Here is a 14,804-nt window from a genome sequence, read left to right as displayed (position 1 = left end):
GTAGATTTGCACACGGCCACCGCGGGGACAGGTGGCCGGCTCACTGTGCCTGAAGCTGGAATGACATGCGTTTCCGTGCTCCACCGATTGAAATGTTTTCTTTACCATCGTCAACGGGCTCAAATTTCTCAGAGTGTGGGCCTTGTAGTAATTTTACAGTAGTAACACCTAGAGACGGAAAGCTCCAGCTCCTAGACCTTTCCTTGCATTGTCTCCCCAAAAATATATGTTGGGTATACCTTCTTAGGGTAAAAAAAACTTTGCTAGATTACTCATCTGGCCACTCCAAAATCATAAAGAACGGGATAGTCACTTCCTGTCGTAAAGCGGCAATTTCTAAGTCTTGGCTACATGCAATCGATGATAGTGTTGTTTCTCAGTTGGAAAGGATGAAAGGGAGTGGTTACCCTAAGCATGTAATTGTATAAGCTTGTGGGAGACTGGCAAGGTGGGCCAAGACAGGGCCGCGACCTAAACATCAGGAAACAGACAGTCGAAATGTTGCCGTTATATCACACGTGCACACATTGGGAGAGAGAGAGAGAAACAACTTTATTGAGCCGAGCTCGACATTTTCTTAGACGCCGTCGATGGAAGTGGTTCCCTCTTCACGGAACCCATATGCTTCCCTAGCCGCCTGGCCCCTGGAGATCAGGACGAGCTGGCCTTAAAAGGCGGGGCTGGTTAGCAAGGTCTCCCATCGCTCGGTAAGGGTGGATGAGGGATGGTGTAGGGTAGTGGGGCAGGTAAGAGGTGGGGGGATTGTCTTGACGAAATCGCATACTCCAGTGACGTGTTGGAGGGTGCCTAACTGAGTCTTGCAGAAATTACGTTCCTTCTCGTACCTTTCCAGGTAATCTTCCTTTGAAGTTATGGGTGCGGGAAGGATCCTGCCTGTATTTGCCTGTAGATCGCTTGCGGTTCTCTACTAAGCGATTTGTGAGAATCCGGGTAACAATATTCCAGTAGTTATGAGCAGTAAACAGCGCTAAACGACAGGAGAGGGACACATGCCACAGTGCTATGGTCTGTGCCCCTCTCTTCGTCCTCTTGTTTAGCACTGTTTGCTGCTCGTAATCTTGAACCAACCAGCCCAAGTGCGTACTATTCCGATAGTGTTTACCGCCTCTCAAAAGATGGCAGCCAGCTGTTCGCAGGAGCGCAGGCAGAAGGAAGAAGAAAACACGATTGCTGCATCGAGCACGCAGCCCCGTTCGTTTACTCGTACTATATTGTGATTTAATATTTTGCTGTCGTTATATTGTATCAGAAGCTTGCTAAACAGCAAAGTAATTATGTATCCAAGCAAAATAAAAAAACAATCTCTGACTTGCTCCAACCAATGCCATGCAACATTACCTTGGTTCTGCCCAGCTAAGTGACACTATAAATATATATATATATATATATATATATATCGTTTTAGAAACGAAGGTGCACACTCACGAAAATTGCACCTTTAATGTTGTTAACCTTTCGGCCGTGGCAAGGTCGTGCCACGGTTCTAACGAAGGCCGTGCCACGGCCGAAACGTTAACAACATTAAAGATGCAATTTTCGTAAGTGTGCACCTTCGTTTCTAAAACTACCTATGCACCGGACCTACAGAACTTCTCATTGAATTATATATATATATATATATATATATATATATATATATATATATATATATATATATATATATATATATATATATATATATATATATATCCCTTACCATTTCCGGTGCCTCGCTACCTATCGTAGACTGCTGTTCTCTTCCGAGACTGTTAAACATTACTTTAGTTTTCTGCAGATTAATTTTTAGACCCAGCCCTCTGCTTTGCCTCTCCAGGTCAGTGAGCATGCATTGCAATTGGTCCCCTAAGTTACTAAGCCAGGCAATATCATCAGCGAATGGCAAGTTACTAAGGTATTCTACATTGCCCCTTATCCCCAATTCTTCCTAATCCAGGTCTCTGATTACCCCTTGTAGACACGCTGTGAATAGCATTGGAGAGATCGTATGTCCCTGCCTGACGCTTTTCTTTATTGGGACTTTGTTGCTTTTTTGTGGAGGTACTACGGTGGCTGTGGAACCGCTATAGATATCTTTCAATATTTTTACATACGGCTCGTCTACACCCTGATTCCGTAATGCCTCCATGACTGCTGTGTTTTCGACTGAATTAAACGCTTTCTCGTAATCGATGAAAGCTATATATAAGCGTTGGCTATATTTCTCTGTCACATTTCTCTATCACCTGATTGATAGTGCGAATATGGTCTATTGTTGAGTAGCCTTTACGGAATCCTGCCTGGCCCTTTAGTTGACAGAAGTCTAAGGTGTTCCAGATTTTAATTTAGAATTACTTAGTAAATACTTTGTAGGCAACGGGCAGTAAGCTGATCGGTCTATAATTTTTGAAGTCCTTGGCGTCCCCTTTCTTATGGATTACGATTATGTAAGCGTTCTTCCAAGATTCTCGTGTGCTTGAAGTCATGAGGCATTGCGTATACAAGGTGGCCAGTTTTTCTAAAACAATCTGCCCAACATCCTTCAACAAATTTGCTGTTACCTGATCTTCCCCAGCTGAATTTCCCCTTTGCATAGCTCCCAAGGCTTCCTTTACTTCTTCCGGCGTTACTTGTGGGATTTCAAATACTTCTAGACTAGTCTCTGTTCCTTTATCGTCGTGGGTGTTACTGGTATTGTATAAATCTCTATAGAACTTCTCAGCCACTTGAACTATCTCATCCATATTAGTAATGATATTGCCGGCTTTGTCTCTTAACGCATACATCTGATTCTGGCCTATTCCTAGTTTCATCTTCACTGCTTTTAGAATTCCTCTGTTCCTGAGAGCATGTTTAATTCTATCCGTATTATACTTCCTTATGTCAGCTGTCTTACGCTGTTGATTAAATTAAAAAAGGTCTGCCAGTTCTATTCTAGTTGTAGGGTTAGAGGCTTTCATACATTGACGTTTCTTGATTAGATCTTGCGTCTCCTGCGATAGCTGACTGGTATCTTGTCGAACGAGGTTATCACCGACTTCTATTGCACACTCTTTAATGGTGCCCATAAGATTGTAACTTAGTAACTTGCGATTCGCTGATGATATTGCCTTGCTTAGTAACTCAGGGGACCAATTGCAATGCATGCTCACTGACCTGGAGAGGCAAAGCAGAAGAGTGGGTCTAAAGATTAATATGCAGAAAACTAAAGTAATGCTTAACAGTCTCGGGAGGGAACAGCAATTTACAATAGGCAGCGAGGCACTGGAAGTCGTAAGGGAATACATCTACTTAGGGCAGGTAGTGACGGCGGATCCGGATCATGAGACGGAAATAATCAGAAGAATAAGAATGGGCTGGAGTGCGTTTGGCAGGCATTCCCAAATCATGAATAGCAGGTTGCCGTTATCCCTCAAGAGAAAAGTATATAATAGCTGTGTCTTACCAGTACTCACCTACGGGGCAGAAACCTGGAGGCTTACGAAAAGGGTTCTACTCAAATTGAGGACGACACAACGAGCTATGGAAAGAAGAATGATAGGTGTAACGTTAAGGGATAAGAAAAGAGCAGATTGGGTGAGGGAACAAACGCGAGTTAATGACATCTTAGTTGAAATCAAGAAAAAGAAATGGGCATGGGCAGGACATGTAATGAGGAGGGAAGATAACCGATGGTCATTAAGGGTTACGGACTGGATCCCAAGGGAAGGGAAGCGTAGCAGGGGGCGGCAGGAAGTCAGGTGGGCGGATGAGATTAAGAAGTTTGCAGGGACGGCATGGCCACAATTAGTACATGACCGGGGTTGTTGGAGAAGTATGGGAGAGGCCTTTGCCCTGCAGTGGGCGTAACCAGGCTCATGATGATGATGATGATGATAAGATTGTAGTTCATTGCTTCAACAGTAAGGTCCTCTTCCTGAGTTAAAGCCGAATACCTGTTCTGTAGCTTGATCCGGAATTCCTCCATTTTCCCCCTTACTGCTAACTCATTGATCGGCTTCTTGTGTACCAGTTTCTTCCGTTCCTTCCTCAGGTCTAGGCTAACTCGAGTTCTAACCATCCTATGGTCACTGCAGCGCGCCTTGCCGAGCACGTCCACATCTTGTGTGATGCCAGGGTTAGCGCTGAGTATAAAGACTATTTGATTTCTAGTCTCGCCATTCGGGCTCCTCCACGTCCACTTTCTGCTATCCCGCTTGTGGAAGAATGTATTCATTATCCGCATATTATTCTGTTCGGCAGACTCTACTAATAACTCTCCCCTGCTATTCCTAGAGCCTATGCCATATGCCCCCATGGACTTGTCTCCAGCCTGCTTCATACCTACCGTGGCATTGAAGTCGCACATCAGTACATTGTACTTTGGTTTGACTTTACCCATCGCCGATTTCACGTCTTCATAGAAGCTTTCGACTTCTTCGTCATCATGACTGGATGTAGGGGCGTTGACTTGTACGACCTTCAATTTGTACCTATTATTTAGTTTCACAACAAGACCTGCCATTCTCTTGTGAATGGTAGAATTCCTATTTGTTACCAGCCATATCCTTATTAATCAGGGATCCGACTCCTAGTTCTCGTCTCTCCGCTAAGCTACGGTAGCACAGCACGTGCCTGCTTTTTAGCACTGTATGTGCTTCTTTTGTCCTCCTAACTTCACTGAGCCCTATTAAATCCTATTTACTGCCCTCTAATTCCTCCAATAGCACTGCTACACTCGTCTCACTAGATAACGTTTTATCGTTAAACGTTGCCAGGTTCAGATTTCAATGGCCGCCAGTCCGGACATATACTTAGAGCAGGTAGTGACCGCAGATCCGGATCATGAGACAGAAATAATCAGAAGATTAAGAATGGGCTGGAGTGCGTTTGACAGGCATTCTCAGATCTTGAACAGCAGGTTGCCATTATCCCTCAAGAGAAAAGTGTATAACAGCGGTGTCTTACCAGTACTCACGTACGGGGCAGAAACCTGGAGGCTTACGAAAAGGGTTCTACTTAAATTGAGGACGACGCAACGAACAATGGAAAGAAGAATGATGGGTGTAACGTTAAGGAATAAGGAAAGAGCAGATTGCGTGAGGGAACAAATGCGAGTTAATGACATCTTAGTTTAAATAAAGAAAAAGAAATGGGCATGGGCAGGACATGTAATGAGGAGAGAAGATAACCGAGGGTCATTAAGGGTTGCGGACTGGATTCCAAGTATAGGGAAACGTAGAAGGGGGCGGCAGAAAGTTAGGTGGGCGAATGAGATTACGATGTTTGCAGGGACGACATGGCCACAATTAGCACATGACCGGGGTAGTTGGAGAAGTACGGGAGAGGCCTTTGCCCTCCAGTGGGCGTAACCAGGTTGTTGATGATGATGATAATGATGATGATATATATTGATTTTCTATGTAATTCTATGTAAATCTCTCTCATTTCTATGTAAATCTCTCATGTAAATCTCTCTCAAAAGCTGTATACAATCCTGGCCCAAGCCTTCCCCTTACAATATATCGCTCAAGCTTTGAGGTGTGCGTTGTCATACGCTCCTGTAATGTATACAAAGACCACAAATAACGGTCTCCTTTCTACTCTGGCCATTTCAATAGACTTATCATCAAGACGTCTACCTATTCTGAAGCAGTTATCCAAAAATGCCATTATTCTTTACCCATCCTTGCCGTTTTAATTTAATTGCATGTATTGCTAACCTGTGTATTACCGATATAATGATCAACGGTCTATACGAGTGAATTCTACCTTTTTCCCCCTTACCTTTATAAATTAATATTATTCGACGTTCTCGCCAACTGCCTTGTATTCGCCTATTTTTTAAACTTTTTTCTACTTCTTCGCAGTCAGCGGCTATCCGCTTCTTTATCTAACCCTGCTTTTCGCTCTTGGCAGGCCGATCAGGTGTGCTCCGAACTTCAAAGGGGCGGCTGTGCCCCCACGACGATCCCGGATGCTTCCATCAGGACGGCCTCGTTGCGCATGCGTTCACCTGGGCGGTTTTCATCCACGTGCAGTCGACAAGCCCAAAGTGCCCTGATGCAAGAAGGCGCGCGGACGATCACGTGGTGTCTGCCAACAGCTATGTAAACGGTTCAACACCCAGGCATCATCGCAGTCAGCGGCATCCGTTTCTTTGTGTAACCCTGCTTTTCGCTCTTGGCAAGTGGGCTTGATTTGCCAATTGTTGTAACTGGTAATATTTTACTATTTTTTTCGCCGCTGACTGCAAAAATGCCTGATATATGGTCTGCTTGCACCAAACCCGTGGACAGGAAGTGTTTGACTTGTTTTCGTTGCAAAAGTAGTTACCACTTTAAAAAAAAATTGTGCTACTATTTCGAAAAATGCGTTTTCAAACATGTCGACTGACAAGCGTGAAACCTGGACATGTCCATTATGCGAATTCAGTACAAGCAATCACTCTTGCTCGGATGATTGGGATGCTTCTTTTGGTCATGAATTCTCTGCTGTTAACATCAAGCTTGGCCAATTGAAAGTTACGGTGAAAGTGGTAGAACTACTTCAATTTAAGGCAACAGCTGAAAGGATGGCTGGAACTGTTACTGAAATTCAAACGTCCATTGAGTTCCTTTCTAATAAATATGACTCTATAATGTCTAGCCTGGACGCTAACTAAACAGAGTTAACTCAGCTACAAGCCCGAGTGGAATCACTTTCTGGCTGTTGACGCTCAAGCTAAGCTACTGGATAAATCAAGGTGCGCAGTTGTTGATCTTGAACAGTAAAGCAGGCGATGCAACTTTGGAATACATGGCCTCCGAACCAACCCTAATGAGAATTTGGTTTCTTTAATTGGTCATCTAGCACAAAAACTACAGTTTCCAGAATTTGAAGCGAATACAATCGCTTCAATACATCGAATGCCGAACAGGGACCCCCCTATAGTTGTGCAGATGCGTGACGTGGCATCAAAAGAAAACTGGCTTGCTCTACGGACAAAGCTTCGAGATTTGCCTACGGATGAGTCTCGTCCTCGGTTGTATTTCAATAAAAATTTGACAAGGACAAACAATGAGCTTTTCCGATTGGCCAGGTTCAAGGAACAAGAAAAGTAGTACAAGTTTGTGTGGGCACGTAACGGCAGAGTTCTGGCCAAGAAATCTGAAGAAGTCTGTCATTCGCATTGAGAATATCTCTGACCTAGAGAAGTATTGCTAAGCATGAGCAATCTTCTTTTCAATCCTCTTTTTTTGTGCCCCACTCCTTTCCCAATTTGCTGAGACGTGTTTCCACCGATGTTTGCTCCTCCCTTTTCTCAATAAATTAGGGCATTCATTCATTCATTCATTCCTAAATTGTTGCAGAAAATAGCGTGTCTTCATCTCCATAACCACACTGTCTCCCATCTGGACCCTCCGATCCCAAAGCAATGTTGCTGGGCGTCGCACATACAGTCTTCTAAGAATGCCCAGCAGTGCGGCGTGCAATTTTCGGTGGGTGACGAGACAGTGTGGAGTACCTTTTCTGCCGCTTCCACACTCAGCGCTCTGCTCCGTGAGCTGCTATTAGCCCCTAGGACGAAGTACGAAATTCAAGAAACCTAGCTGTGCTGGTGGCGGGCGGTTCTTTTCAGATTCGTGATGCGTCGACTTAAAATATAAATTTCTTATCTAAGCCTGAATGACAACGATATAGGCGAGATGAGTTACGGTAGCTCGTGGGTTTTGACTAATGACACTCTTCACGCAGCACTTTCCTGTTATGCGTGTTTGTGAACCGGAGTGAAGGGCAGGAGGGTAAGACACCTTTCTGAAATGAAACATTCAGAATAACTCTTTGTTTGACGCTTGGACATATGTAAAGTTCCCACTATACGAAAGACCTTGAAGTCAGTATCCGCTGGCAAAGGGGGAACTCAGATAAAAGGTTATCAGGCGGATAGGCTTTTAATTATCATAAGGGTGCTTTTATTGAAATTCCTTACCATGAGATCAAATGTGACTAATAATCATTTAAATTTTCTGTATTATTAAGAGCTCTTGCTAACATAAGGTTACAGTTTTTTACAGCCTCCTAAATTAAAAAGTAATGAAAAATAAATTGCTGCATTAAATGTGTAAACGCACACGCAACGAAAGTCGTAGTCTACTTCCCAGAATTCACTGAGTGGAGATGTAGCACGTCCATACTGTCAAGTTGCAGTGATGTGAAGAACAAGGCAGTTCCAAAAGAGTGAGTCAAGAATATAACTCATTATAAGGCGACCTTGCCTTTAAAAAGAAAGTAACGCTCAAAGCACAAGGATGGCTGCGCGCAAAGTAGTGCTTCCTCTGAACCTGATCTATGCATCAAGGCATCGGTTCGTCAGATTGGAATGCTCGTAAATTGCAGCGCAATCGCGGGTCCTCAAGTGTGATGGAGAATGTACGACAGTATTCGCTTCAGCCGCGCAATCCGGCAAGATAACGCTCTTTTGCTACTAAATATGCGACAACATACTGGATATTACAAATACAAGCAGGAGCGTCTTGAGCTAACCGAAAACTTTGGCACAAGGATTCAACGCTGAAGAAAGCTTCCCCGCTACCCCTCTCCCTCAAAGAGAAACTGTGTGCAGTTGCTTTGAATAGTAGCTGAAACAAAGTGCTCGTGGTAAAAAGAGCCCCAAAGACTGCACATCGGCGCGGACATACCAAAAAATGCAAGAGCTTAACATTTTCCAATTACTGGTATTTATCCAACCAGCACTTCGTGGTTCACTGTAGCCCTGTAGTCCAAGGCCAGTTCCACAACGGTGCTGTGTCGCAGCTCATATTTCATGTCAGCATTAATTTTTTTCTTTAGATCTTATCATTACACAGCCAAAATATATGTCACAATACCGCCATTTTATTATTTCAGTACTTTTCACTCTAACCTGCATATCCGCTCTGATCTACATTTGCAAAGTGCTGAAGATATACCCAACGATTTCCCCCAGGCAGGTGTTCTTACTTTTGACGATGACAGGAAGCCGATTTTGGTGCCACCAACGCTCAGAAATCTAATCGGGAGCCCGCACAATGTTCTAGCACACTTTGTAGGGATGTAGGAGAACGGGTTGTAAAGGCAGAAGTGCTCGGTTGGGCACATTGCTTTAAGCTTATGAACTTTATTTGCGCCAAGACACCTGTCCACCCTTTCACACTTGCTTTATTAGAACCCTACTGCATCATTATCATCATCATCAGCCTGGCTACGCCCACTGCAGGGCAAATGCCTCTCCCATACTTCTCCACCTACCCCGATCATGTGTTAATTGTGGCCATGTTGTTCCTGCGAACTTCTTAATCTCATCTGCCCAGCTAAATTTCTGCCGCCCTCTGCTACGCTTCCCTTCTCTTAGAATCCAGCCGTAACCCTTAATGACTATTACGTGCCCTGCCCATGCCCATTTATATTTCGTGATTTCAACTAAGATTTCATTAACTCGCGTTTGTTCCCTCACCCAATCTGCTCTTTTCTTATCCCTTAACGTTACACCCATCATTCTCGTTTCCATAGATCGTTGCGTCGTCCTTAATTTAAGTAGAACCCTTTTCGTAAGCCTCGAGGTTTCAAGCCCGTAGGCAAGTACTGGTAAGACACAGCTGTTATACACTTTTCTTTTGAGGGATAATGGCAATCTGCTGTTCATAATCTGAGAATTCCTGCCAAACACACCCCAGCCTGCTCTTATTCTTCAGATTATTTCAGTCTCATGATCCGGATCCGTGGTCACCGCCTGCTCTAAGTACATGTATTCCCTTACCACTTCCAGTGCATCGCTATCTATCGTAAACTGCTGTTGTTTTCCGAGACTGTTAAACATTACTTTAATTTTCTGCAGATTAATTTTTAGGCTCACCCTTCTGCTTTGCCTCTCCAGGTCAGTGAGCATCCATTGCAATTGGTCCCCTGAGTTACTAAGCAACGCAATATCATCAGTGAATCGCAGGTTACTAAGGTAACCTCCATTAACTGTTATCCCCAATTCTTCCCAATCCTGGTCTGTGAATACCTCCTGTAAACACGCTGTGAATAGCATTGATGGGCTCGTATCTCCCTGTCTGACGCCCTTCTTTATAGGGATTTTGTTGCTTATACTTGGTGCTTATACTTGCTTATATATATTGCTTATACACGGTGGCCAGTTCAACTGCTCCAAACAAAACCGTTAAACCAACAGAAATGCTGGTGACATCAATTTATCGTTCGAATGTTCGGATTGGTATCCTCTAGATGCGGAGTGAGTTGAGAAGTTGCGTGCGTAATTAACGAAGCTACGCTAGGTATATTTTCAATAATATATTAGATGGCTAAAGAAAATGAGCAATGTGGAGTCCGTCCGCGATATTATCTATACCGATCAAAAAAAATTTCATTAAAAATGTTCCTGTAAAAGCTATACGAACAAGCACAACTGACACAGAAAAAGAAGTCTGTAAAGTCAATGAAAGAACAGTGCTTCAAGACGGGACACAAAGGAGGCATCACACGCACACTGCACTATCAACTTGAAGCGCTGTTCTTTCGGTGATAATGAACCAACTAGTCCATCAGTCAATCCTGGCAAACCTGTAAATTCAACCTAACGGCACCTAGCCTTGTGTGACGCTGTCATCCATAGTATGGCCCCGTGAGCATGTTCCTTGTGGCCAGTTCACTTTCAATTTTTATTCGCGCTGTTCTTCCGAAGGCAAGCAACTTCAAGTTTTAATGTCAATGTGGCAACGAACGTGTGCCGATGAAAGCTTGCTTGGTCGCTGAAGCGATACATGACGCAATGATTGTGCAGATTTAGATCCGCTAAATCCGCTGATGCCGCTGGCATCAAGACAACGCGCTGTCACCGAGGAAACGAATATAACGAAAGTGAACACGTTGGTAACTGCTCACAGAGGTGTGTCGATGGTGACAGTAGCATCGTGACGAAATCTGGGGCGGCGATGCCCCGAAGATAGTGAAATACCGGGCCGACCCGTGTCGGAGGTGCAGTTCGCCATTAAGGGGCCCACATACACAGCTTCGCTAGTCATACTTCTTCAGAGATTAGAAGGAAGCTGCGGTTCCTTTTTTTTTTCATAGATTTTCCTTTTTAAAAAGGCAATGTTACAACTGCAATGTCATTCGTCCTCGTCTCGTAGATTTAAATAGTGATTGAAATAAACCCTAAATGAACACTAAAGAAACCCTAAAAAATGTGTATTCTTCGTCGGAACTATGTACCGGCCCCCAAACGCCGATTGCAGTATGCTTCACGCACTGGCTGATTACATGGAACCTTATCTTCAGGATATTCATAAAATTATACTCACGCGTGGCTATAACCCACCCAAAATAGACTGGGCAACGCTTGACGGTGGGACTGCCGATCCGTCCTGCGCAGAAGCCCTGCTGGAAATTGCTTTTAACTTTAGCCTCCATCAGGTTATACATGCACCAACACGTGTAACCACGACAACGAGCAATATATTATATTGCTCCTTCATACGCGACAATATTCCCGATAACACAATTTCTTGGGAAACAGTCAATGGAATTGCAGATCACAAAGCAACCATATGTTCATTAAGATTACACAACCGGCCGCGAGAGCGAAAGAAAAAGACTCGAATATACGACTGTACAAATGCGATGACGTTAGCTTTCTTGACTTCCTAGAAGAATCTTACCCAGAATTCCTTCGGTGTTTCCACGATGGAAGCATGCCAACTGATAACCTATGGGAGCTTTTCAGGGCCAATGTTGAGCACTGTCACGCAAAATTCATTCCTAAGAAAATACAGACCGTACGCAAAACGAACCCATGGTTATCAAGAGAGATTATACATTTAAAACGCAGAATTGCAAGGCTCAGAAAACTTAGAAACAAGAGAACTTCATTCTTCGAGTGTCCAAGAAAAATTAGCGAACTTTCTCAAGCTTTGACCATTGCACCGAAAACGACTAAACAAAAGTACTTAGATGAAACCTTAAATAACTTTATTAAAAAATCCCCTCATAAATTTTGGCACTATCTCAAATCTAGGGTTCCGAAGAAGAATAGCTTATTGCCAACAGAAGCCTTAACCAAGGCTACCCAATTTAATCAATTTTCCAATCAGTTTTCACAGTGCACAATAGCACTATCCCAGACAAGGTCGCACAGACAAGTGACATAGGTGAGGTACCATGTGAGGTAAATATAACGCGAGCGGGAATTCTTTCTTTATTGCTTAATCTTGACATAAAAACATCCAGTGGCGCAGATAACATTCCATATACTTTTCTCAGAAGGTACGCTGAATGGGTTTCCAAATACTTATTGCTAATTTTTACAATATCGTTGCAAACTTCTAAGGTTCCTCAAGAATGCAAAATTGCTAAAATTATTCCGGTATATAAATTAGGTGATGCTACAAATCCTTCAAACTTCCGTCCTACTTCACTCATTTGTACAGCGAGAACAACTTTTGAGAATTTAATATTCAAACACATCGTAACTTTTGTTGAAAGTCATTCTCTAATTATCCCTAACCAACACAGATTGAGGAGTGGTTTGTCTACAACTCAATTAATAGAGACTATTCATGACCTAGCATTACCAATCGATAAGCGAGGACCAGGTAGACGTAACTTTTCTAGACCTATCAAAAGCTTTTGATCGGGTATCGCATCCAAATCTAATCCATAAGCTGCAAGGAATTCTGGGACACGGTATTCTTACAAAATGGTTAAAAGCATAGTTGTCACGACGTCAACAATTCGTTCATTTCGAAGGGCAATCCTCAGACTACGTTGAAGTTTTATCCGGTGTGCCTCAGGGCACAGTTTCAGCTTCCATTATCTTCGTTCTTTTTATCAACGACATAGCAAATGTCATTGACGCAACGGTCCGCATGTTCGCATATGACTGCATTGTTTATAAAGCAATACAGACCAAGGATGATCAGGTTGTTTTGAATGACGCACTTAAAAGATAGCGAAATGGTGTCAGGACTGGCAGATGACGCTAAATGCAGAAAAAAATGTCTGCATGACAGTCACGAGAAAGGAAGCACCACGAACCTTCCCATACTAAATTCAGCAAAGAGAACTACAAATGGTTGAAGAATACAAGCATTTAGGTATCATTATTTCTTGCGATCTAAAATGGAACAAACACGTGTCATACGTGGTAACAAAATCACTCTCAGCGCTTTCTTCCCTCACACGGTCCCTCAGATGCGCTTCACCAAACCACTCGCGTGCACGTCACTCATTCGCTCCGTTATAGAATACGGCGCCATGTGCTCGTTTGCCATACACTAAATGTGGCATAGCCAAGTTAGAGAACGCACAAATAAAAGCAGCCAGATTCATTTATAATAAATACCGTTGTCATGATTACCCAACTGAACTTCTACGCTTAGCCGGACTCCCAACAATTAGCGATCGTGCTAGATATCTCAGACTAAAATTCCTGTTTATTCTCCAGAGCAATGCTCTAAAAATAGACAAAAACAAGTTTTTAGTACGCTATAGCACTAGAATTTCAAGAACGAAACACAATAAACAATTACCTGAGTATAGGTTTCACAATGACACCTTCAGGTATTTATACTTCCCACAAGCTATCAGAGAATGGAATCTGCTACCACAAGAGGTTGTCGATTGTACAGCCCTCGATTCTTTTTTGTCTAAGCTGTGTGACCATATCTCTGTTGCTACGTGATGAAATGTGGTTTTTACATTATGTTCTATTGTGACCAAGAATTTGCATTGTATATATCACTGTACGCGTGTATGAATAAGCTTGTTTTTAAACCAAAGCCAAGGCCTCTTGAAAACAATTATCGTTGAACCCTGTGTGAATGATGTATTTTCCCTTTTATGAATGTACCCTTTCCTGCCATAGCCTTCGTTAAGGCTAGCAGTAGGTACCCAATAAATAAATAAATAAATAAATAAATAAATAAATCCCATTCATCTGCAAGAGTAGGTGTAAGCGGGAAATGCTCGCTAGCTCGCTCGCTCTCTCTCTCTCTCTCACACACACACGCGCGCACACACTCACACAAACGCTAACCCATAGAGGTACGGCAAATGCTTGCCTGCATTTTCATTTACATGTGCCCACGCATGTACACACGCACAAAAGTGTACACACGCATGTCCGCGGAACTGCACGCAGACAAAAACACGCGTATGCTCGCACATGCACACACGCACTCGTGCGCACGCATATTCAAATACTGAGACACAAACACACGCGCACACGCAAATGCAAATACGCACGCACGCTCAAGGCATGCACAGCCATATACACTTCCTTTCGTTCCCTGTTGTCTTACAAAAATATGCGCATGCAAACAGAATGAATAACACTCGCTCTGCAATTACGTTCAAAACTGCAGCTTTAATGAATCGCTTTACGGTTTAAATTTCGCGTTTCTTCAAATCAAGGCGCCCTCTGCTGAGAGGGTGCAAAGCCACATGCCCCTGTCTTGTGACATAACCCGACTCATACACTGCCGTAACGCACCACCAATGCTCCGACAAAGTGCAATAGATGCATATGTTGTTACAAAAAACTACTCTCTTGGCGCAGACAGTTGAAACTGCTTGATACTCGGCTATTACGGAAAAATAAAATTGATTAAAATTTTGCCCATTCAGTTACGCATGTGCATTGTCATGAAGTTCCATAGGATGGTGACGGTGCAGTGTCCAGAATTCCTTAATATCTCCATGCTACAAGGCACGAAAGTATCTTTTCTAAAGTAACACAAGGACATGCGCATGCTTGTTGTTATGTTGTCCAAGGAATAAAATCTAATAATAAAAGCGATTGCTTAACA

Source organism: Dermacentor variabilis, chromosome 2, assembly GCF_050947875.1.
Source record: "Dermacentor variabilis isolate Ectoservices chromosome 2, ASM5094787v1, whole genome shotgun sequence".
Classification (NCBI taxonomy): Eukaryota; Metazoa; Arthropoda; class Arachnida; order Ixodida; family Ixodidae; genus Dermacentor; species Dermacentor variabilis.
Note: the sequence above shows the minus strand (reverse complement) of the source record.